Raw genomic sequence first — 24156 nt, 5'->3', positions numbered from 1 at the left:
TATCAAAGATGAAAGAGGATTTGTGATAATGCATAGGCTATTTTCCTGTCATCATAATTGGACTTATTCACTAAACTGAATTAACAACAGAGAGATGATCAGGGAGCCTACCATTGATATCTTATTACATATATTACTAGGGATAAAAATTTCAGATTTCAGTTTATGCTGTTAAGGTAACTTTGCTTTCATAAAATGCCATATGCATTTTTATTTTTATGTGAATATATTATTGTCAGATAATGGAATACATTAACTCTAATTTAGCAAACTAAGAGCAAAATTTTGACTTGGTAAGATTTATTCATCATGTTATTTGCTTAAATTAATGCTTATAGTAAGATCTATCAAATCCAGTTTAGGAATTCTATGTGTGAGTGGGACAAGTCTGAATTGAGATGCTGGTTTCATTAGTAAGATTTCCAGATAAAATACAATATGCTCAGCTATATTTGAAATTCAGATGAACAATAAATAATTTTTGGCATGTGTATGTTCCATGCAATATGTGAATCAGACTAAAAAATAATTATGTTTTAAAATTTGAAATTCAAATATACCCAGGCATCCTGTAGTTTTATTCATTAAACCTAGTTATCTTATCATTCATCAATCACCAGCTGATTGTTAATTCCCTTTGTTCATTGACTATTTTAGTCACTGGATTCAAGTTATTCCCCCCCCTCCAAACTGGTTCTGTCTTGGTAATTTTAAGACCCCTAAAGACAGTATTCCCAATATTTTGTTCTTTTACTTTCTTGATGTCTTTTCTGCTAGTGATCTTGGATTCTATTATATTACCTACACTTTTTATATGATTATATTCTAGACTTGAACATTCTGAATTTATGGACCTCTTCCATAATCTTTAATTTCAAGCAGTCTGCTCTCTAACTAACACATCCTATTTTTTTTTTTTTAGTTTACCTCTTTGAAGATCCCAATTCCCACATTCGTTCTTTTTTCTTCCACTGGATCCACACCATTCCTTGCTTCATCTACCATGTCATTACCTTCATTCTTCATGCTCTTAATTTTCTCCCTTTTTAAAAGGTAACACAGTCCTTTATGGCTGTATAGAATTATTGTTATGTGGAACTAGACTACTCAGAATTAAGAAGGGTTTTTCTACCTTCACCGTTTATTAGCTGTAATCTTCAATATTTACACAGTATTTCAGCCTCAGTTCACTGTAAAAATGACAATAACAATATTTAGATGTACCACATTGGGTTATTGTGGTAATTTAACCATTAATGTGCTTAGAATAGGTTCTTCCTGATACATAAAATGCAATATAAAATCAGCTTTTGTTATCACCATCATCATTATCATCAGTGCCCAAATGCCCTTGCTCACACTTTAAAGTCATTTGTCCATCAAATCTTTTGAATCCAACTGTACTTTGTATTTGAACATAGAAAATACTTGTCCAACATTCACTTTATCTTCGTTCACATCTTTTCCTTTCTCATCAACCTCAAACATCTCTCCCCACTCTTAGATTCTACTTCATTGAGACAATGGAATTAGAAGGCCTCCACAACTCGAGGCCATGACTCCTAGCCTTGGATCCTGCCTTCCTTCCCCTGCCAGCCTTATCTTTACAGATCCTCAGGAGACAGCCGTTAGCCACTACTTTCCTTTTGAACTTATCTTTTTCATGAATCCCTGAATATACATAAACATAAAAAAGTTTCCTTTTGAACTTATATCTTTTTCATGAATCCCTGAATATACATAAACATAAAAAAGTTAACTTACCTAATCATTAGATTTTTAATCTGGAAAATATAGATGATAACAAATTATAGTATTTATCAAACATTTTGGGGAGAATTAAATTAATAACACACAAAAAAGGCTGACCACAATGACAGATGTAAACATTAATCATTATTTGCAGCTGTTTTTACTCTTATTACACCTCTTTCTTCTTTCTCTATGAAATAGATTCAGACTATGGTAATGCAGATATATACAAACATGCACCCCAATATAAAATACAATAGGTTTACATGTCATCCCTGACATTAATACAAAATATGCTATTTGTTCTAGTCTGTTGAAGAACAGTTCTTGTTGAACTTATCATGTGAGGTTTATTTGAGAGGCACCTAGAGAATCTCATCTTGAGAAGTGGTGCTCAACTTGAGCCCTACTCTTGGAATGTGAATTTAACCTCCAGCATTACTTTGGCACTTAACTTGAACCCTATGCCTCTCTTTTCTCATCTGGAACATGGAAATTAAAATAGTACCTCCTCATAATATGGATCATTTATTTCATATTTGAGTACTGCGTCATGCAGTGAGGGACATAGAGTAAGTGCTTTACACGTGTTACCATTTTTGTTTCTATTATAACAAAGTTATCTTCTCCAGGAAGTTTCCAAGGATTAACTTCAAAGGATTGTATCATCACTTACCAGTTTAATGATCAATGCATATAAGAATAGTTTTTCATAACTTCTAAAATATAAATCACAGCATGCTTTTTGCCTCATTTTTTTGTATATACATCTTTCAAAACAAAACAAAAAAATCTTTATCAGCACTTGAAGTGTTGTGCATACAATAAATAACTATTGCCACTTTCATCCATCCAAAAAAAGGTGTTAAATACTATTCATGTTCTGTACACTAAATTTTGGATGGGACACAATGGCATTTCTTCCTTTTGATTATGATATTGCTATAAGCCCACCCATTTTTTTTTATGATATCCATGTTGGCTTAATGTTTGGACAATTTTGTGGCACTGTGAGATGTCAGTTTTTAGGAGTCCTGCAACAACACTAGAAGGCACTAGAAAAACATGAGAGTTTGCTATGTTTCCTCACACAATTCCTTACAAAGATGATCAAATCTAATTTAATCTCCCTTTCACTGAGGTAGTCAGTGATGAAGACTGGAAATAAATCTAGGAGAAAAAAAAAAAAACAAACAAACCTCTTCATGATGCTGTCCGAGTTGAGTATTTTGCATCTTACATAGGCAGGTTTCAAGTGGAACTGCAGATTGCTTGTCTGAGCCCAAGATCAGGCAGCTGTCAGGTACCTGAAGTCAAGTATAGGCAGTCAAATGCTCAAGAAAGATGACTTTCAGCATCGTGCTGTTGACCAGATACCAGTGATTTACTTTGTTACCTAACTGGAAAAATCTTAAATATGCCTCCCAAATTATACTGAGGAGAAAACAAGAACTAAAGAAATTGAAGAACGTTTTGCTGATATGTAGCTGGAAGAAAATTAACTTCCATTTTGTTAAGTATTTGGAACAAGTAAATGTAAGTTAGTTACATCCATTCTTGTGTCTATAACACTGTGAAATGAAATAATATGCTGAATTTTCCTTCAGAGCATGTAATTCATGTTTTATTTTGAATATAAAGAGACATTATTATTATTATTATTATTATTATTATTATCAATTAAAAGCAAATTCCCCCTCTCATCAAATATATTTGTTAGAAATACCCTAAAGTATCAATCAGACTTCAGAGCATTTAATTAATTCCACTACTGCCTTCTTTAGAGCAAGACACTTTTACGTTTAATGTTCAGAGAGCCACGTTCACAATTTCAGAGTAGAACTTTACATCTTTCATATTGGAAAATGCAGATTCTCAATCTGCCATAAATTTAGATGATATGACTTTGAAGGTCATAGAGTATATTTTTATTTTTGAGAAAACAAACATATTATGTGACAAAGGAGGTATCCAGAAATCGAATCCTAGTGGTTTTGTAGTTCAAGTTCACAGAGAGGCCTGTGGGAACACTCAGGAGAGTTAGAGGCTTGCCCTGTGTGTTACTACTGATTCACACATTCTGTCTTCTTTATCAAAGAACTGGGTAGTATTTGCTTCACTTCATGAACTCAGTTAGAGAGAATACACAATAAGAGGTTGGCCTTAGACTCCTCATATTTGTGAACACATTGGTAATCTTCTATGGTGTTTCTCAGTAGGAGCGTCTCTAATAGTCATGCTCTGTTTAATACTTAACCATGTATTTTCACATATATTTCTTTTCTTTATCTGCCTATTGTTTGCAGAGAAACCTGTATTGTTTTTAGTGTGTTTTTTGAGAATAAGAAATGATTTATGCTTAACATCTTTTAATAAGTGTAAATAGATATTTCAAATTTAATCATAGTTTTCTTAGTGAAATTTCCAAAATGAGAGCCCCTTATTTTTATTTAAATCTTTACGTACTCTGCCCAAGTTTAAAACTTTGTGTTTTAGCACACATTTTTTTTCTGGCAGTAATTTGTTGCTTAATATTTTTAAGGACTTTTTTTTTCATTCATATGCCTATTCCCATTTGTTATAACCTTCACTTAGAGTGAATATGGTTTTTCAAAATCTTTGGTCCTCTGTTTGTAGAGTGTGAGACATCTATTATTTATGAAATATTGGTGTTTTTTTTCCTGAATTGTCTTGAGAGAATAATGTTCTCTTACTCAGAAAAAAAAGTCCTTTAGAGTGGAGTATTCTTACAGAAAAATCATTATATCCACATATGTTCATAAGATACACTATTAAATTGAGCAGTCCCATCACATGTAAGCTTCAGATATTGTTGCTTTAATGCATTCCCTCACTACTTTGATAAAAGCCTTAAGATGTTGCCACTAGTTCTTTGATGATTTCCTCTGATGTTACAGTACCTCTCTTTTTTTTCCTCCAAAAAATCTGTTTTGCATAAACATGAGAAGTCAAGGCAGTTTGAATTAAAGAGTAAAGAGATTCAAGTTTTAGCAACAAAAGTACATATATTTGTGAACAATTCTTCCACACATTATAGTCATCTCCCTCTCAATGTAAGGAAAGTTTACTTTGGATTTATAGAAAATATGAACCATTAGTTTTAAAAGAAGTCCAAATATGCCATTCAACTTTATAATTTTGAGATTTATTCAGCAATGTCCCCATTGAATTAATAAGATTTGTTAAAGGAATTTAGAGAGAGAGGAGTCATATTGACTTAGATATTGACTTATTCTGATTCATTTTCTCCACTGTCCCTGTCTGACTTTCGAATGAATCTTTCATTGTGTTGGATGAATGTTTTTTAAATGTTTAGTTCTAACTTATAAATACTTTTGTAACAATTATGTTTGATAAAAAGCCATTGTAGATTACTTATAATCCCAAGTTAACCTTAATATTCCTGTCGGGGTAAACTATTAACAAATTAATCATGAACTCAGATTTGTCCATTGTAACTATGAAGTTCTGCTTTCAACTAAAAACATATAATATAGGATTAAATAATACCAGGTGAACAACTCTAAACTTACTTGTGATATAGGGTGCTGCCTATCTGAGTTTTCTTTGTATCAATATCTAGTTAAAGTCATCTATACTGTTTTTCATTTAATTGTTTCATCTTCATATAACAATGCAATCCTTCTAACGCGTATGTTGTATTATATATTTTTTAAAGCCAAGGATATTCTTCCATGGCTCTATTCTAGAAAAGAATGTCATTCTACCAATTCTCAGTGGTACCTGTGGGATTGCCTTTATCCCATTGTGCTAAAATGTCATTTTCACTTTGCTACCTATACTCTGTGAATTGATAATATATAGACATCTAAAATCAAACTATGTCTGATATTTTCACCTGTGTTTTTCTTTAAGGTTAGTTGGCATCCATTGTTCCTCCCCTGTCACACCTGTTATGTTTCTCTAATGCCAGATTTGCAGCTTTGGGTTAGGTTGCAGTAGAAGGTGAACAGTTGTAGGTCTGCATACCATGTGAAAGAGAGATACATCTGGCCCTTTTCGTTTTGGAAACTGGCTGAACTTGCAGCACCGTCTGGGAGAGGTTACAGTCATCAACAGCCAAGTTGTGCAAATTGTGTGTGAGTGTATGTGTGTGTATGCATGCACAAGTGCCCTTTGTTTAAGAACTGTCATCCAAAATAGAGTATAACAAGAGATATAGAACCTGTGAGATCTTTTGGGTTTTCAAAGCTTGCCTGCTTTGAGTTGAATACAGACAATGAAGTACAGTTTTCTACATGATTAGGAAAGTCTGCACACAATAGAAAAGAATCATTTCTGAGTACACCATTACTTGCCATACATTTTCAGGTATACCACCATGGTCACTGCTAGCCAGCTTTTATTTTCTCTTGTTTAAAATGGAAACCTTTCAAGGGGTTGAATTTTCTAATATTCTAGCTTTATAATTTCTGAAGTTCATTACCTGATTTTTGTTTTGTTGTGTGTTTTTAAGTCAGTAAATTCTATAACATATTTAAGTGAAATTTCCTGATGCTTAACATCCACACCCCAAATTACTTAAAACTGCAGTTGATATTTGAACAGAGCTGTGCTTATATTCTATGATAGTTGGTTTGCTTTCTCTCACATTTTTGTTGGATATATATATTTTTTTAATTTTATGCCTTCTTCCCTTTTCTTTCTTAGTTGCCAACAGCAAAATGAAAGGAAATATTATCTTGTCAAAAATGTAGACAATATACATATAAGTGTATATTAAATGGTAAGGCAACTCACAGCTCACACTCAGTGTAATCAGTGTGCTTACCAAGGCTAGTCTGGACACACACATTTATTTACATTTTGGGAAATATTTCAGTTAGCAAGTTTAATGGATCATTTATATCTCAGTGTCAGGACAGGAGATACATACTGGAGGCATATGAAATAACTATCCTGGGAAATTAAGTATTAACATTCCCTTGGTGGAAACCTCCACCTAATATGAATGCATTCCATTTTAAATTTCCTAAGCCATGACAGTATATCTAATCTATTTTGCTATTTGAACTCTGTCAAAATAAAAGTGAATACTACAATGTTAATTCTTATATGAAAGCAGAAGCCATATATGTAGTATGGAAAATCAGGGTTAAACCACATCAGATGAGTCCCAAGTGGTGGAGTGGGGTTGGGAAAGTAGTTCAGAAAGTGTGAGGCAGTTTTCGATAGCCATGATGTTAGCAGCCAGGCCTTGTGAGTGTGCGTCTGCACATTTTCACTTGCCAGATTGTCTTTGATCCAGACACTCCAAGTTGACCATTGCAGCAGTGTACCATTCAGACATTATAATACATTCTGAATCTGGTAAAAGAATAAATAAAAATGGAGCACATAAATTGCAATTATAAAGAAGAAACAATATTAAAAATCCAAGTTTTTGTAATTTTTATTTTATGTATCCCTATAAAATTTTAAGAGAAAAGATATCTTGAATGCTGATATGGGTCTTTATTTTGGCTTCTCTATTCAGAGTTCAAAGATTACATTTTATGGAATAAAAAACTTGTTAATAGATAATATCTATTTCTATTGCTTTCTCTATATTTTCAATTTTAAAATTAGGATTATGAACAAATCATTCCTTATATACTATCCATAAAAGAAAAAATGCTATTCCTGCCAATACACTCATTTTCTTCAGATTTATTGACAAGCTTCACTGATATACTGTGAGCTTTTTATTTTATTCTGCTTTATTCCCACATAATGAGCCCAAAATTTCTCACTGCCATTGACACGTGCTGTCACCAGGAGTATGAGTTATCCTTAAGAAAACAGTTCAAACTTTGGTTTAGTTTATTCTTTGTCCAGGTCATATATATATATATATATTACATTACTGCAAATTGCATCGATCTTACTCGAGGAACAAAGGAATCTTATTTCATTTCTCCTTTTTCTTTGAATTTTACTTGTCAGATTGCAGTTTTATTATAGTTAGAAATATAAACCAAAATTATAAAGTAAAATGAGAATTGAGCATTGATGATTTCTTCATATGCAAGGATATTTTTAACCTCTAAAGCAATAAAACACTGAAAAATGAGAAACATGGAAAAATACTTCCACATATTTCTTTTCTCTCTCTCTGATCTTGTTACTCTTTCCAGATTTTCCTTCTTTCTAAATAATTGTATTGCTATTGTTATCATAGTTTCCCTGGAAAAACTTCTTATTTTCTTATAGCAAAATTTGTATTTGTACAATCTCTCTCTCTCTCATATTTCTATACTTCTCTTAAAGAGGACACTTTCCCCCTTTCAGAGAGATTCTAGAAGGAGTATTGGCACAGAGCTTAACTAAAAAATCATGATATTCACATATACAAAGAAAATTTTCTTTTATTTTAGTTTTATCTCTAATTCATGACTATCAAAAATATTTTTGTTTATCTACCTGCTCTCTCCCCTCTTCCTGTAACTTCTCTCTAATCTATTCTTTATTCTTATTTTTATTTACAGTAAAATAATTAAGAATAAAGCAGATAGCTTATTCAAAGGACCAGTTTTGTTTGTTATATAACATTATGGAAGCGCTTATCTTTACTAAAGAGTGAGTCTCTGGAAAAGTTATGTTGAAGAGTTCTCTCTATTTAGCACAAGGTAGAATTGCATGCTAATTTATTTTGAAGTAGTCATAGCCAATAAATGATGAACATAAGTGATTGATGCACTTCCTGCAGGAGCTTTGAGGACCTGTTTGTGGTTTTTCTCATCATTTCCTACATCAATTTTATTGAAAGCTTATTTGGAGATAGATCCTCCATTATCCTGGGTCCTTGAGGAGCAATGTTGGGTAGAACTCCCCAACCAAACCTCATCATACATGTTAAATATAAAATATCATTTTATTCTTAAATACTTGGTGGTTTTTGGAGTTATTTGTTATGACAGCATATCTTATCCTACCCTGTACAGAGAACAAATGTACAATTTCAGCAGATTATAGTAGGACTTGTCATTTTTCTAAACTCTAGGGAGCTACAGTGTCAATCATAAACTATGTCATCTCATTTGAAATATCCTAACAATACAAAAGAAGAAACTCTGCTTTTATTTGTTTTATAAATAACATGTTGTTAAGTCTGAATTTAGCAGGCTCAAATTGCATACCAGAGTCCCTGAAATATTTTTGACTTCTGGAATTTTGCATACAATCTTCCCCTTCCCATCTTTAATATACCTCACCTTAAGATTTCATTACTTCCAAATATAAATGCCTTTGGGAGGGAGACTATTTTAAGTTTTACCAGCCATTTATACCTCAGTGAATAAGGTATGTGATGAATTAGAGCATTTTCTAAAAATAATTATTGATAGTGGCATAGATGGGGAGATGACAAGGGAAATACAGAACCTGTCTGGCAAAAGGAAATGGACACAGAGATTGCATGTTAAAGACAAATTTTGCCTATTTCAAAAGTTTTAGATGGACTGCTTCTTTGTGTAATATCCTCGTGCATGTCAGAATTAAATATAAGATCTAGAGAAATCTTAAAACCCTTGGTATCATAGAAGTATTGGGTTATAGTAATGCCTTAAACATTTCTAGACTCCTTATTCATCAAAACTGAGTCATTGGGGGACATAAAACTTGGGAAAGTCATTTGATTATTTTAACTGATTTTACTTTTTTCTTATAGAGAAATAATGTGCTCATGTACTTCTGCTAAAACTGGTGAAACATTGATGAGTTGATGTTTTTGAAGTTCACTAATGTGAATGAAAAGCATTTAGAAGTGAAAAAAAAACTACCATTATTTTACTTGTATAATGATAAGCACATTTAAAATGCTTTCCCTTTCAGTTTTGGCTGGTGTGCTTCTAGGTCATCACAACTTTGTTAGAGAAAGCCTAAGTGCAGTTTTAAAAAGATATTTTAAAAGTTTACAAATAGCATACTTAACTAATGTGCTAGTGAAATAGTAGAAATTGAGAGGTTTCAATTGAAATATTTTAGAGAGATGTTTTCCTATGTGTTATATGGGATGTAGTTCTTACATGATGTTGGAATCTAAGGTTGGATTTGACATTGTTTGTCTTATAGATAGTGCCATCCAGGCACAGTCTCATCTAATCATATAAAATCAGGGAACCTGCACTTTCTAACTTCTGTACTTATTAAAACTGTAATGAAACCAGTCTTTGAATCATTCATTATTTGATGAGTCTTAATTATAATATTAATCTCTCTAAATGTATAACTTCTATTCATGAATAACCTAAAAATTCCTGTTCTATATATCCACATCTGATTTTGTGGTGATTTTATTTTCTATGTAATATTGGTTCTGAGGTTTCTATGATAATTCTTATGAGATAGCTTTTCTTTTGCTTTGACTTTTTGATAGAAAATCTAGGTTTCTTTGGTGTTTAATATTGGAGGTTTATCTTAAATTAATGATTGTCTTTAACTGAGCAAATTGTTGATTAAAAAAAAAAGACATTCTTTTTGGGCATGAGATGCTCAACATCCCACAGACAAAATCAGTTGCCATTAAAAAGATTTTTACCAAGTTACCTTTTATTTTTGACACTTATGTGAAAGCAGTCTAAAGTAGCAAGGGAGATGCTGGTTTTCCTCGAAGGGTTAATATAAGATCTTCTCATCTACTTTTTACTTGTAGAACTACCTTCTGAGTTCATTTCCAGGAGTTTATTATCTGCCACTTGGCACACATAATTTTTCCCATATAATTTTTTAATACCTTTAACTTAAACATTATCTATTATTGATTGTTGCCATAGTGGCCAAAAATATGTTTGGACTTGGAAACTAAAGAATCCTTATTTTCACAACCTTTCTCATTTCAATATCTCATGCCTTCCCCAAAACCAGTTTCAAGAAAGGCAATCCTGTTGTCTTGACATAGTCTTTGATCAATAATTTACATATTACCCCATTAAATTACTGTTTTTTTTTCCTATTATGAACTAATTTAAACCATGGATCATTTATCTTTAAAAAATCTTTTAAGCTCCTTGAGGGTGAGACTGTCTTTATATATCTAGTACCTAAAACATGGCATGTTTTTAATAGAATATTATTTTTAAAAATGAATAAACATGAGTTTGATGGTGAGGTTTGTGTAAAGGACATTAAAGCTTAATATATACGGTCTACTATGTGATGTGGCTAATTCTAAATAACTGAAGTATATGCCATTGGTTTTTGATCTATATTTTCATATCTACCTGTATGAGTTAGCTGTCTGCCACTAGCCTGGGATAATCAACTTATATAAGAAGAAAAGATTTATCTGGGCTCTCAGTTTTGTAAGTTTCAGTCCATGATTGGTTGGCCTTGCTGCTTTGGGGCCTGTTGTGAGGTATTTTGAGACAGGCATGCATGGCCAAGCAATGCTACTCTCCTTGTGGCTGGACGTGAAAGAGAAGAGAAAAAGACAGGGGTCTTAAGATCCTCTTCCAGGACACACCATCAGTGCCCAAAAGACCTCCCACTGAGTCTTACCTTTTAAAGTTAACACTATCTCATAATCGGGTCAAATTAGGGACTTGGGAATTACTGTTCTCCTCTCCTAGAGGCAGTCGGCAGACACTGACTAATAGCTTTTAGGGAAGGTAAGTACCCTAGCTCCTTTGCTTTTTGCCTGAGACATGTATGAAACATGTATTTTACATGATTTTCAATGTGATAACATTGAAATTAATCCAAAGAAGGAAATGTTATGGTTCAATTCAGCAATAAGAATTTTTTTCCAGGTAAGAAGACAAATAAGGAAAAAATGTCTGTTAATACAGTATAATAATCAGTGATATATGTTTTCAAACTATTGAAAAAATAATTTCCCAGTTTTTTTTGTCAAATTTAAAAACAAATATATATATATATATATATATATATATATATATATATATATATTTCTTAGAAAAGCTTAATATTGGCTCAGAAGACCAAGACAAAATTACAAGTATGAGGCCAGTCTGGGTAAACTTAATGAGACTCTGTTTCAAAATAAAAAAAATAAAAAGAGATGGGGATGTGGCTCAGTGGTAGTGTGTTCCCCTATATTGAACATAACACAAAAAAGGTTTCAATATTTAGGTGGCCAATTTTTTCTTCAGTGATATTTTCTCCACTTTGTGGATTAAAAATTAGACAGTGAAATATTTTTCTGAGTAATGTTTTTAAATTTTTATATTTAAATCTATAAGATTTTTGAAATTGAATTTTTAAATAGTATGTACAATCTCATCCTCTCTCTCTTTCCTGCACATCAAATTATGAGCCACTTGACCTAAAAAGATATTAAAGAATTCATCAATCTCTTAATACTATAAAATACAACCTTGAATATGTAAGAAATTTCTAAAAATGTGAAATGTTTGAGTTTTTTATTTTATGTCAGTTCCAGTAGTGAGTTGTTTTAATTAGTGTAGCTTTACAATGGATGTAGCATCTCATTGTTCAAGTCTTTCCTATTATTTATTTTCAAAATATTTTGAGATGACCTTTCATTTATTGATCTCAATAAATATTAATAAGCATATAGTTTTGGTGAATATTGTGTTGAATTTAAAATATATTGTGGGATAAAACATATTGACATTAGTATTTGCAATAAAGTATGGAAAAGTATCATTAGTTCATACATAACACACATACACATACACACAGGTACTCAAATCTATTTTTCATGCAAAGTTCAAGACAGGTGGCCAGATACGATCTAAGCTTTGAAAAGCAGAGAGTCCTGAATAAAGATATTCTGAACAAAAGGAAGGAAGGATCAGTTTGATGAAGAAACTTGAAATCCAGACTCAGATTTAGGTGTGAAGACTTTCATAAGCCATTCTAGGGAATTTGGAATCAAAGTTTTAGGAGTAGGAAGTGTCCAATGGTTATAAATAAAAGGAATACATTGATTAAAAGTGTGATTTACAAAGATGAATCGGAAGTAATATCAGGACAGAAAATGACTTAGAAGGAGATGAGTCCATAAGATCAGCTAGAGGATGCTCTGGTGCATGCATTCATTCATTTATTGAGCACACCATACATTAAGCAGCTACTGCACTGCTCTGAGAGGGTAGGATGTGTCAATGATCAGACAGATGGGGGATCTTTGTGAAGCCTGCTTTCCAGTGGGTGATAAAGAATAAACAGTAAACCTGGGGGAACAGGTAATGGGGTTTCTGGAAGAAAGAATAAACAGAACAGGGTAGGGACAATGATGAGTGGCAGAGGGGACTGTTGAGAGGGAGGAGGAAAGGACAAATTTTTACACTGCAAACTTCAGTGAGAAGTTGATACTTCAAAAAGTCTTAAAGGAGGTATGTAGGGTTAGGATCTTAGAAATTGTTTTAAGGATTTGGAATTGTTTTAATTTTTGCTCTGAGTATAGAGGGATACTGTGAGTGAATGTTGAACAGAAAACTACAAGATTGGCTTTGGTGTTTAAAATAACCATTCTGGTTGCCTTTTAAGAACAAATTGTGCTTGCTGGTGGGTGGAGTAGTAGCAAAGAAGAAGCAGGGAGGGCAGTTGAAAGGTTTTTGCAGATATCCAGGCGAGAGATGAAGTTAGCTTTGTCCAGGATGAGAGCAATAGGAAGCAGATTGATTCTGTATAATTCAGGTAAATCTCCCTGGAGTTAGAAGTGTATAGCTCAAAGATAGGAGAGAAAACGATGAGGCAAGAACACCTATGGGGTTTTGAGCCTGAGCAACTAGAGAGATGAAGATGGTGGAAAGACAGGGAGGGCTTTAAATAGAGTGTGGTTGGAAGACAGATTTGAGTTTTCTGCTATACAGGAAAAGGCAGATGTCAAGTAGGTGGTTGGATATATATGTATGGAATACAGGAGAGAGGTCAAGTATGAGAATAACCATGAGAATCATCAGCATATAGATCATATAGTCATGAGAATAAATGGGGTAGCCCAGGTAATGAGGAAACTAGAGAAGAAGAGAGAACAGATGGAGACTTTAGGCACTTCAGTAGTATTGCCTTAGGGAAGAAAGGAGGAAATAGCAAAACAGGGAAGGAATACCCAGTGAGTTAGGGGAAAATCTGAGTCAGTGGCACTCTAAAAAGTAATGAAGAAGAGACATTAAAGGAGAAGGAAACTATCAAACACATGTTGTTGATAAGATAAGTTGGTATTGAGATTGACCATTTCCTTAATAAGATTCCTACAGTGCAAGAAATAAAATCAAGAATCAATAAATGGGATGGATTCAAACTAAAAAAAAGAACTTCTTTTCAACAACAACAACAACACCAACAAACAATCAGTGAGGTGAATAGAGAGGCTACATTTTGGGAGCAAATTTTTACCACATGCTCATCAGATATAGCACTAATCTCTAGGATATGTAAAGAACTCAAAAATCTTAACACCAAACAAACAAAACAAAACAAAACAAAACAAAAAACAAAACCAAATAACCCAATCAATAAATGGGTCAAGGAATTGAACAGACACTTCTCAGAAGATGATATACAATCAATCAACAAACATATGAAAAAATGCTCAACATCTCTAGCAATTAGAGAATTGCAAATCAAAACTACTTTAAGATTTCATCTCACTCCAATCAGAGTGGCAGCTATTAAGAATACAAACAACAGTAAGTGTTGATGAGGACATGGGGAAAAAGGCACACTCATGCATTACTGGTAGGACTGCAAATTGGTGCAGCCAATATGGATAGCAGTATGGAGATTCCTTGGAAAAGTGGAAATGGAAACACCATTTGACCCAGTTATCCCACTACTTGTTTTATACCCAAAGGACTTAAAAACAGCATACTATAGTAACACAGCCACATGAATATTTATAACAGCACCATTCACAATAGCTAAATTGTGGAACCAGTCTAGATGTTCTTCAGTAGATGAATGAATAAAGAAAATGTGGTGTATATACACAATGGAATATTACTCAGAATTAAAAGAGAATATAATCATGGCATTTGCAGGTAAATGGATGGAGTTGGAGAATATTATGCTAAGTGAAGTAAGCCAACCCCCCAAACCAAATGCTGAATGTTTTTTCTGATATGAGGATGCTGATCCATAATGTGGTGGGGAGGGGCATGGGAGGATTAGATGAACTCTAGATTTGGCAAAGGGGAAAAATGGAAGGAGGGAAAGTGAGGGGGCTGGAGGGTAGGAAAGATGGTGGAATGAGATGGACATCGTTACCCCAAGTACATGTATGAAGACACAAATGGTGTGACTCTACTTTATATGCAACCAGAGGCATGAAAAACAGTTCTCTACATGTTACTATGAATGAAAATGCATTATACTGTCATATATAAAAAATAGAATAAATAAAATTATTAAAAATGAATGAGACAGAGATAATTAAGAAATAGAGGAAAAGTCACATCGTATTTACTTACTGCCTGGTGATGTTTAAATAATTTAAATTGATTAAACTTTTAATCCTCATGAAAGCCTGGCCCTAGGTAATATTATTATTTTTTTTTATAGATGAAGAGACTGAGGCAAAGAGATATTAAGTATTTGCCATAGTTAAGAAGAGGCGGAGCTAGAATTTGAATCAAAGTAGTCAAGGGCAAGTTAGGATTTGTTTTATTCTGATTTCATCACTGTGACCAAAACACCTGACACATACAACTTAGAGCAGGAAAGATTTATTCCAGCTTCCAGTTGCAGACATTTCAGTCCATGGTTAGCTGACTCCATTGCTTTGGACCTGAGGTGAGGCAGAACATCATGGCAGAAGGACATGGCAGAGGAGAGCCACTCAGTTCATGACAGCCTGCAAGCAGAGAGAGAAAGAGGTTGCGGACAAGATAAATCCTTCTAATGTGCACACAGCAAGAGAGTGACTTGCTTCCTCCAACCTCCCCGAAATCCATTCAAATTACTAACCTATTATCAAATGGATTTATCTGATGAAGTTAGAGCCCATATAATCCAATCATTTCCTAAAAGCTTCACCTACCATCATTGCTGCACTGGGACCCAGCCATTAAGTATATGAGCCTTTGAGAGACATTCCAGATCCAAATCCTAACAGGAGCTTTTGCTCTTAAGCATTTTGACATACATTTTATTTGTGAGGACTACTTTAAGAATAGTGATAATGAGGCTTGATGATCATTCTAACATGAGAAGTGAAAATGCTTCCCCATACAATAAGAATTTTTGATGAATTACAAGAAGATACTTGTTTTTTCTTTTTCACATGATTGATTAACTGAAATGCTTCTTGCAGGGACTCCATAAACATCAACCAGGTAAAAACCAAAATGAATAATTAAATTAAGATGAATTATCTACAAGATCTCTGTTATTCTTGTCATAAGGGAAGCAAGAAGACAATATGTGGTAAAATTATTTTGTGGCAATTAGCATACTATAATTGAGTTTTTCTTTTCTCTTTGGATACCAGAGATTGAACTCAGGGGCACTTGACCACTGAACCACATCCACAGCCTTATTTTTTGTATTTTATTTAGAGACAGGATCTCACTAAGCTGTTTGGCGCCTAACTTTGGTGAGGCTGGTTTTGAACTTGCGATTCTCACAGGTGTGCGCCACAGCACCTGGCCTGTAACTAAGCTTTGATGTATAAATTATGCTTAAAAATTAAGAGAACTTAACTTGTGCAAGGTCATGGGTTTAATCCCCACTACCACAAAAGAAAAGAAACAGGAAAAAAACTCCTTAAAACTATATTTTGTTAAGAATAACATTCATGCTTGTTATGTAAAATGTAGAAGCAATATATAACAAAACTTTTAAAAGTCATAACTATCCCATTGGGACCTCATTAAGAGATGAAATAACTGCTCCTAACTCACACATTTTTGGTTCTTCAGGTGTGAATATGTAAGCATGCGCAACCTTTGAAAATCAAACATATGCCCATAGGGTAATATAGCTTTAAAACTTACCTTCTGAATTACACAAATGTATTTTACATAGATCTAACAAATGTTAAACATATTGCATCACACAAATGTATTAAACTCTAATTTGATTCAGTTTCTAATATGAATTAAATTCACAAATATTTTCTTTTCCAATGATGTTTCTGATATGAATCTTATTACTTTAATAGTATGCTAATTCAAACAATTTACCCTAACTTGAACATTTACTACTTCCAAATATCTTATAAGACTTAGATGCATTCTATAATAACCTGAAAAACGCTTTTATAGTGCTTAAAACAAGATAGAAACTTCAAAGATATTTTCATATAATTCTATTCTTGACAAACATAAATGTCTGTTTAATTACACAACTTTTAAAACACAAAGACAATAAAATTTTGTGCATAACCTTTACATGAAACTTCAGTAATTTACCTGAACATCTTGCTTTGTATATATATTTTTAGATACAGGTTAAAAAAAAGAGCAAATAGTCTAACTGTTATGAATATAGATTCACAGCAAAACTTGCCAGGTGAGAATAAAGTCTTACCTTTTGATTATATGTTTCTACAGATAGCTAATACATGAAATAGACATTTTTAGTAGTTTCATTTATAAAGGCAATGAGTAACAAGTGCTCATGTCTTTTGAAAATACATGCCAAAGTAGGGCATAAATAATAATAAAATCTCAAAAGCTGGATTGTGTATCTTCCATCTACATGGGAAGATAAAATATTTTGGGGCAAGTTAAAAATTATCCTGGAGTCACTTTGACAGCAAAATCAAATGTGTGTGTGTGTGTATATATATATATATATATATATATATATATATATATATATATGAAAAATTTAATGGTATCAAGAAAAAACTCTGTTAATACTTAAGATAAAAGTGCAATTATTAAAACTAAAATATGGTGCAGGTGCAGTTTGTTGAGGAAATGTTACTCATGAAATAATCATGTTGCAATGAATGCGGGATCTTAGTCCATTTTGATAACAACCATGTACTGCTTGTGTATATTCTGGGGAAAAAAAATGTTAATTATGGGGCAATAATTCTATCAACGGGAGTTTCTACAGTGGCCACACCACTGTGGAGTAGTTTTGTTGGAGTGCTATTTCTCAAATTAGCAGCATATTTCAGATAAAGAAAGGAAGTCGCCTTAACTTGAAACTGCTGTGTCATTTCTTCTTCCTTAACTGAAATTCCAACCAGGGTTCAGGAAGTGCCCTAATGAGCCACTTCTCTTTTCTCTTTCCTCAACTAAGTGGATTCCAACCAGTCCAAACTATTCATTACTCATGATCAGATCATTTACTCCGGTTGTCTCTTTGGGCCCAGTGCTTGTGTTATGGGAAAAGGGATTGTAATTTGAAGCTGTTTATAGAGGTGATTACACTGATAGAATCCAATCAGTGCTGGTAGGTAACGAAACTGGCAGGTTAATTTTCTGTACTTTAAACAAACTATGAAGACAAGTCTAATCAATATCTATTCTACTTTGCTGTGTGTAGCTTGCTTATAATTATGATTTCATCTTGTGTGATGAGTAGGTATCAGGATGTTAGAATAGTCAAGCAGTGATTTGCTATAATTTGGGTAAAGTATAACAGAAACTCCATTAATGTTTTATTTTAATCAAGACGTAGAAATCACTGTTTTAGTTCATGGTAACCAAAGGAATTTCTTCTGATGGTTTAATATTCTCAGATATTTACTAAATTGAAATATGATTTGACATCTTATTGCCTCATGCCTATTTTATGAGTTAATGTTAATTTTTATTTACACTCTAGAAATATATATTTTATTGGCTTTTCAAGGTACAAAAATATAAGTTCTGTTCATAGAAGTAAGAAATAACACCAGTGTGTTAGCATACTGTCTCTTTCTTGAGAATCAAAAATCATTCTTGTCTTTTATACGTATATAGATTCTAAAAGTTTGTGTAGGAGATTTGAGATAAACTAAAGCAAATACTTTTTAAACTAATATGTTTTCATTATAATAATTTAAAAAGCTATAGTAGAATTTAAAGGTTATTTGTGTATCTCTATTCACATATATACATTCATATATATTATATATACATATACTTGTTTAAAACAGTTATTATTTTATACTTTCATTATTGTCTCAGAATGTTTTATTTAGAATAGAAATTTTGAGAAGAATAATAAACCTGAGGTAATCTTTAATTAATCTTGAGTAGCTATTAGTAACTTATTTACTTGAAACTTCATTTAACATTAAGAGAGTTAAAAATAACCTTGATGACTTCCCTGTTCAGAGACTGCCAATAAAGCAAAGTGAAGCAAAATATGGAGGTTATTATCAAGATTATTCAGACATTATATTTCATTTGTATTATAAATGAATCTGAGTATAGCTTTTTACTTTTAAATCTTTTATTTATTTATTTTTTTATGGAAACGACCTTAAATAGGCCAAACTTTATGGTTTCTGTTTTGAAAATTAAAAGACGTTTAGCCACAAAACAATGGATTATGTTTAATTTTCATGTTGTCTATTTTGTTGGCTTTGTTATAATTTTTCAATTTTCAGTTTCATTCCAAAGCTGTAGAAAAGTGCATGTATGAGTACATTTTATTGAACTGAAACTTTTGAGTTGATGTCAAAAATGAAACATGGTTCTTAAAAGTCAGCTTAATTTTGGTGACTGAGGCACAAGTGTTTAACTTCTAGATAGCCAAAATGATTATTAGATGTTTAAATATAATGCAATTTTTTAGTATAAATAAACTTTTCAGAAATTGTAGTAATTAGTATAGTGGAAGTATAGGGTTGGATAGTCAGAAAGGAGAAATAAGGAAAGGAGAAACAAACAAAATAAGGAAAGGAAAAACTAAAGAAACAAAATGTTCTTATACCATGGTTTCACAAGTAAACTCAATGGAATATGATTCAAATGGAATTATGACATGTATTTACATAATAAACACTGCATACATATAGAAAAGCCATCATTTAATCTTATATACAGCATTGCACAAATAAAGCTTCTTAAATCAGTTAAACATTCCAGATTCTTCATGGAAATAAACTCTTGTAGTCAAAAACCCTGGATTAAGAAATGGAGCAAGATCTAGAAAGCCAATGTTTAGAAACAGCAGATTGCTATCTTGGACTATTTGGCATCTAAGCAAAACAGATGTAGAGTGTAAAATATAGTTGCTGCTAAGGTTTTTCTGGTGATGTTTACTAAGATCATGGAGAATCATTTGAGAGACATAGAACAGTAGCAAAAATATAACCTATGAAGAGAAAAGTTAATAGTGGGTTTGTAGGAAAGGAAAAATTAACATACAAAACTATATTTTACAGAATTGTGAATCACTAATTAAGCAATCTATGGAGTTGGGTTGTGAGTGTTTGGAAAAGTATCAAAATTTGGTAGACTAATGAAAGTATAGTTGATGGTAAAATAATTTCGTGATTCTATTAAATTGGATTCATTGGGACATGCCTTGGCCACTTCCCAACAACAACAACAACAAAACCAAAATAGTAGTAGAATAGAGGTAGTTTATGTTAAACATTAAGAAAATTGAGAGAATCCATTTAATGAAAAAGTAAAATATTCATGAGATATCCTTAGGTAACCAGATTTAAAAATGGACTGTTCAAGTAGGAGAAAACTCTTGTTCTTCATTTATTAATTGCTTGCAGGATCCAGAGACATTGAGCCTGATGATATTAAAAATCACAAGGTTGCATTTTTCTTTTATCTTTTCAGGTTTGAAAGAATAAGTAAAAGTTTGATCTCAAAAAGATCTCTTTGATCTTTTTTAGAGAATGTATCTAAGGGAAGCAATTGAAGGAAAATGAGTCTAGGAAGTAGAGGTGGACTTTTGATAAGGAGATTCGTATGCCCCATGTTTGTTCCCAAGAGTTACCATGGAAGAGTGTTTCCAAATCATCTCTCATCTTTTCTGAAATATTCTTTCTGCTTGCTTATCGAAACAGACTGTGTTCATCTTTCTTTCATTGGAACAGACTTCTTCCATCATCCCTTCTTTCTTTCTATATTTCTTCCTCACAATTATGTTCCAAATGCAGAAGATGAATAAATTAAGTTCTGGTAGATATTTGTCTTCCTTTAGATGTATTTCCACTCAAGTAAGAATGGAAACCAGGATATCTGTTTAATCAGCATTTTAGTTTTATACGTTTTCCCCCTCTTTGCTAATACTTATTTTATCAAGCATCTTTCCTGACTCTCTAAAAACTTAGGTCAATACTTATTACCCTGGCAATTGGGTTATAGCAGGTCATGATCTCTGCTAGTTTCAACAGGGAATTCCTCAGCAGTAAAGATGTTTCCCTTTCTGCTTCCTCTGAGCCTGTGCAGATGCAAATATATTTGAATTTACTGTTATATATATAATTATTTTATTTATTTTTTTTTTTGTGGCCCTGAGGATCAAACCCAGAGGCTGGCACATGCAAGGCATGTTCTGTACCACTGAGCCGTAACCCTAGCCTTACTAAATTTACTAAACCTTCTGCAACAGAAGTTTTGTCAGCAGCATTTTCACCACCAAACTTTAAATTTTGGTAAAATTCTGAGTTTTTCCTTAATTAATCTGAAGAGACATTTATTTCTTTAGTCATAGTCTCAAATATTTCTTTTTAATCACTTTCCCTCTTCTGTAGTTATGATTGCTCTTCATATGTGCAAGGCAGTTTTTCACATGAAGGATGATTTGTCCTTTCTGTGAGATTTACACCTACCATTAAAGACTGTTTCAGTATGTATATTCAACTTCTTTTTATTTATTTTTTTATTTTTTTAATTTTTTTTATTCGTTGTTCAAAACATTATAAAGCTCTTGACATATCATATTTCATACATTAGATTCAAGTTGGTTATGAACTCCCAATTTTACCCCAAATACAGCTTGCAGAATCACATCGGTTACACATCCACATTTTTACATAATGCCCTATTAGTAACTGTTGTATTCTGCTACCTTTCCTATCCTCTACCATCCCCCCTCCCTCTCCTCCCATCTTCTCTCTCTACCCCATCCACTGTAATTCATATCTCTCCTTGTTTATTTTCCCATTCCCCTCACAACCTCTTATATGTAATTTTGTATAACAATGAGGGTCTCCCTCCATTACCATGCAATTTCCCTTTTCTCTCCCTTTCCATCCCACCTCATGTATCTGTTTAATGTTAATCTTTTCTTCCTGCTCTTCCTCCCTGCTCTGTTCTTAGTTGCTCTCATTATATCAAAGAAGACATTTGGTATTTGTTTTTTAGGGACTGGCTAGCTTCACTAAGCATAATCTGCTCTAGTGCCATCCATTTCCCTGCAAATTCTATGATTTTGTCATTTTTCAGTGCTGCGTAATACTCCATGGTGTATAAATGCCACATTTTTTTTTATCCATTCATCTATTGAAGGGCATCTGGGTTGGTTCCACAGTCTAGCAATTGTGAATTGTGCTGCTATGAACATCGATGTAGCAGTATCCCTGTAGTACGCTCTTTTAAGGTCTTCAGGGAAAAGTCCAAGAAGGGCAATAGCTGGGTCAAATGGTGGTTCCATTCCCAGCTTTCCCAGGAATCTCCATACTGCTTTCCAGATTGGCCACACCAGTTTGCAGTCCCACCAGCAATGTACAAGAGTACCCTTTTCCCCACATCCTCGCCAGCACTTGTTGTTGTTTGACTTCATAATGGCTGCCAATCTTACTGGAGTGAGATGGTATCTTAGGGTGGTTTTGATTTGCATTTCTCTGACTGCTAGAGATGGTGAGCATTTTTCCATGTACTTGTTGATTGATTGTATGTCCTCCTCTGAGAAGTGTCTGTTCAGGTCTTTGGCCCATTTGTTGATTGGGTTATTTGTTTTCTTATTGTTTAATTTTTTGAGTTCTTTGTATACTCTGGATATTAGGGCTCTATCTGAAGTGTGAGGAGTAAAAATTTGTTCCCCTGATGTAGGCTCCCTATTTACCTCTTTTATTGTTTCTCTTGCTGAGAGAAAACTTTTCAGTTTAAGTAAGTCCCATTTGTTGATTTTTGTTATCAACTTTTGTGCTATGGGTGTCCTATTAAGGAATTTGGAGCCCGACCCTACAATATGTAGATCGGAGCCAACTTTTTCTTCTATCAGACGCAGAGTCTCTGATTTGATATCTAGCTCCTTGATCCACTTTGCATGGCGAGAGGAGGGGATTCAGTTTCATTTTGTTGCATATGGATTTCCAGTTTTCCCAGCACCATTTGTTGAAGATGCTATCCTCCCTCCATTGCATGCTTTTAGCTCCTTTATCAAATATAAGATAGTTGTAGCTTTGTGGATTAGTCTCTGTGTCCTCTATTCTGTACCATTGGTCCACCATCCTGTTTTGGTACCAGTACCATGCTGTTTTTGTTACTATTGCTCTGTAATATAGTTTTAAGTCTGGTATCGCTATACCGCCTGATTCGCACTTCCTGCTTAGAATTGCTTTTGCTATTCTGGGTCTTTTATTTTTCCATATGAATTTCATGATTGCTTTATCCATTTCTACAAGAAATGCTGTTGGGATTTTGATTGGCATTGCATTAAACCTATAGAGAACTTTTGGTAATATCGCCATTTTGATGATGTTAGTTCTGCCTATCCATGAACAGGGTATATTTTTCCATCTTCTAAGGTCTTCTACTTCTCTTTTTAGGGTTTTGTAGTTTTCATTATATAAATCTTTCACCTCTTTTGTTAGGTTGATTCCCAAGTATTTTATTTTTTTTGAGGATATTGTGAATGGAGTGTTTTTCCTCATTTCCGTTTCAGAAGTTTTGTCGCTGATATACAGAAATGCCTTTGATTTATGCGTGTTGATTTTATATCCTGCCACTTTGCTGAATTCATTTATTAGTTCTAGTAGTTTTTTTGTAGACCCTTTTTGGGTCTTTTTAATTTTCTCAAAATTTGAAACATCTGTTGATTTGGTGGCATTTTTATTAGCCTTTTGAATACTTCTTGTGAATAGTTGGTGATATAATTCTTGGAAAACCCTGAGCCTATCTACCCTTAAGCTGAGTAGGAAGAACCAGTGGGATAGTCTGCCCAGTGAGTTAAGTAACGACACCATTTTCTAAAGAGGGCAGAACATATATCATTTTAACATATTAATATTTATGCAGTTTTAAATATGTTGAAAATATATAAAAAAAGAAGTGCACCTGTGCTAGGCTAGGTCCTGAGGATGCTCAAATGTCTAAGATAATGTATCTGCCAATGAGCAGTTCAGGGATTTCAACAATTAATTGTAGAAACCAGTGTATAATGAAAGTATATGTGAATTCTCTGTGAGTTTAGGGGTATGGGAAGGAGTCAAAGAGATGATGGTTAAAGCATGTCTTGAAAATAATTAGCTATTCTCTAGGCAGGAAATTGGTGGGAGAAAGGCCAGAAGACTGGAACGTGCAGAGTTATGAGGAGCAA

At 33.1% G+C, this 24156-nt stretch overlaps 1 protein-coding gene across 2 annotated transcripts in view; it reads left to right on the top strand.

Moving 5' to 3' along the window:
• Tfec (transcription factor EC) overlaps window positions 1-24156 on the top strand; it is a 186993-nt gene that overhangs the window by 90146 nt on the left and 72691 nt on the right. Inside the window, exon 1 of one of the 2 annotated variants that reach the window (XM_046422524.2) lies at window positions 17976-18111. The exons of the other annotated variant lie outside the window; for it this stretch is intronic. The gene's annotated coding sequence lies outside the window, so the exon portion shown is untranslated. Of the gene's footprint in view, window positions 1-17975; window positions 18112-24156 lie in introns of those variants that run through there. 2 annotated transcript variants of the gene reach the window in all.

The sequence above is a fragment of the Marmota monax genome, unplaced genomic scaffold (genome assembly GCF_021218885.2).
Source record: "Marmota monax isolate L192 unplaced genomic scaffold, Marmota_monax_Labrador192_F-V1.1 WCK01_AAM20220418_F8-fsc00027, whole genome shotgun sequence".
Lineage (NCBI taxonomy): Eukaryota > Metazoa > Chordata > Mammalia > Rodentia > Sciuridae > Marmota > Marmota monax.
Note: the sequence above shows the minus strand (reverse complement) of the source record. Positions and strands in the feature narration are given on the sequence as shown.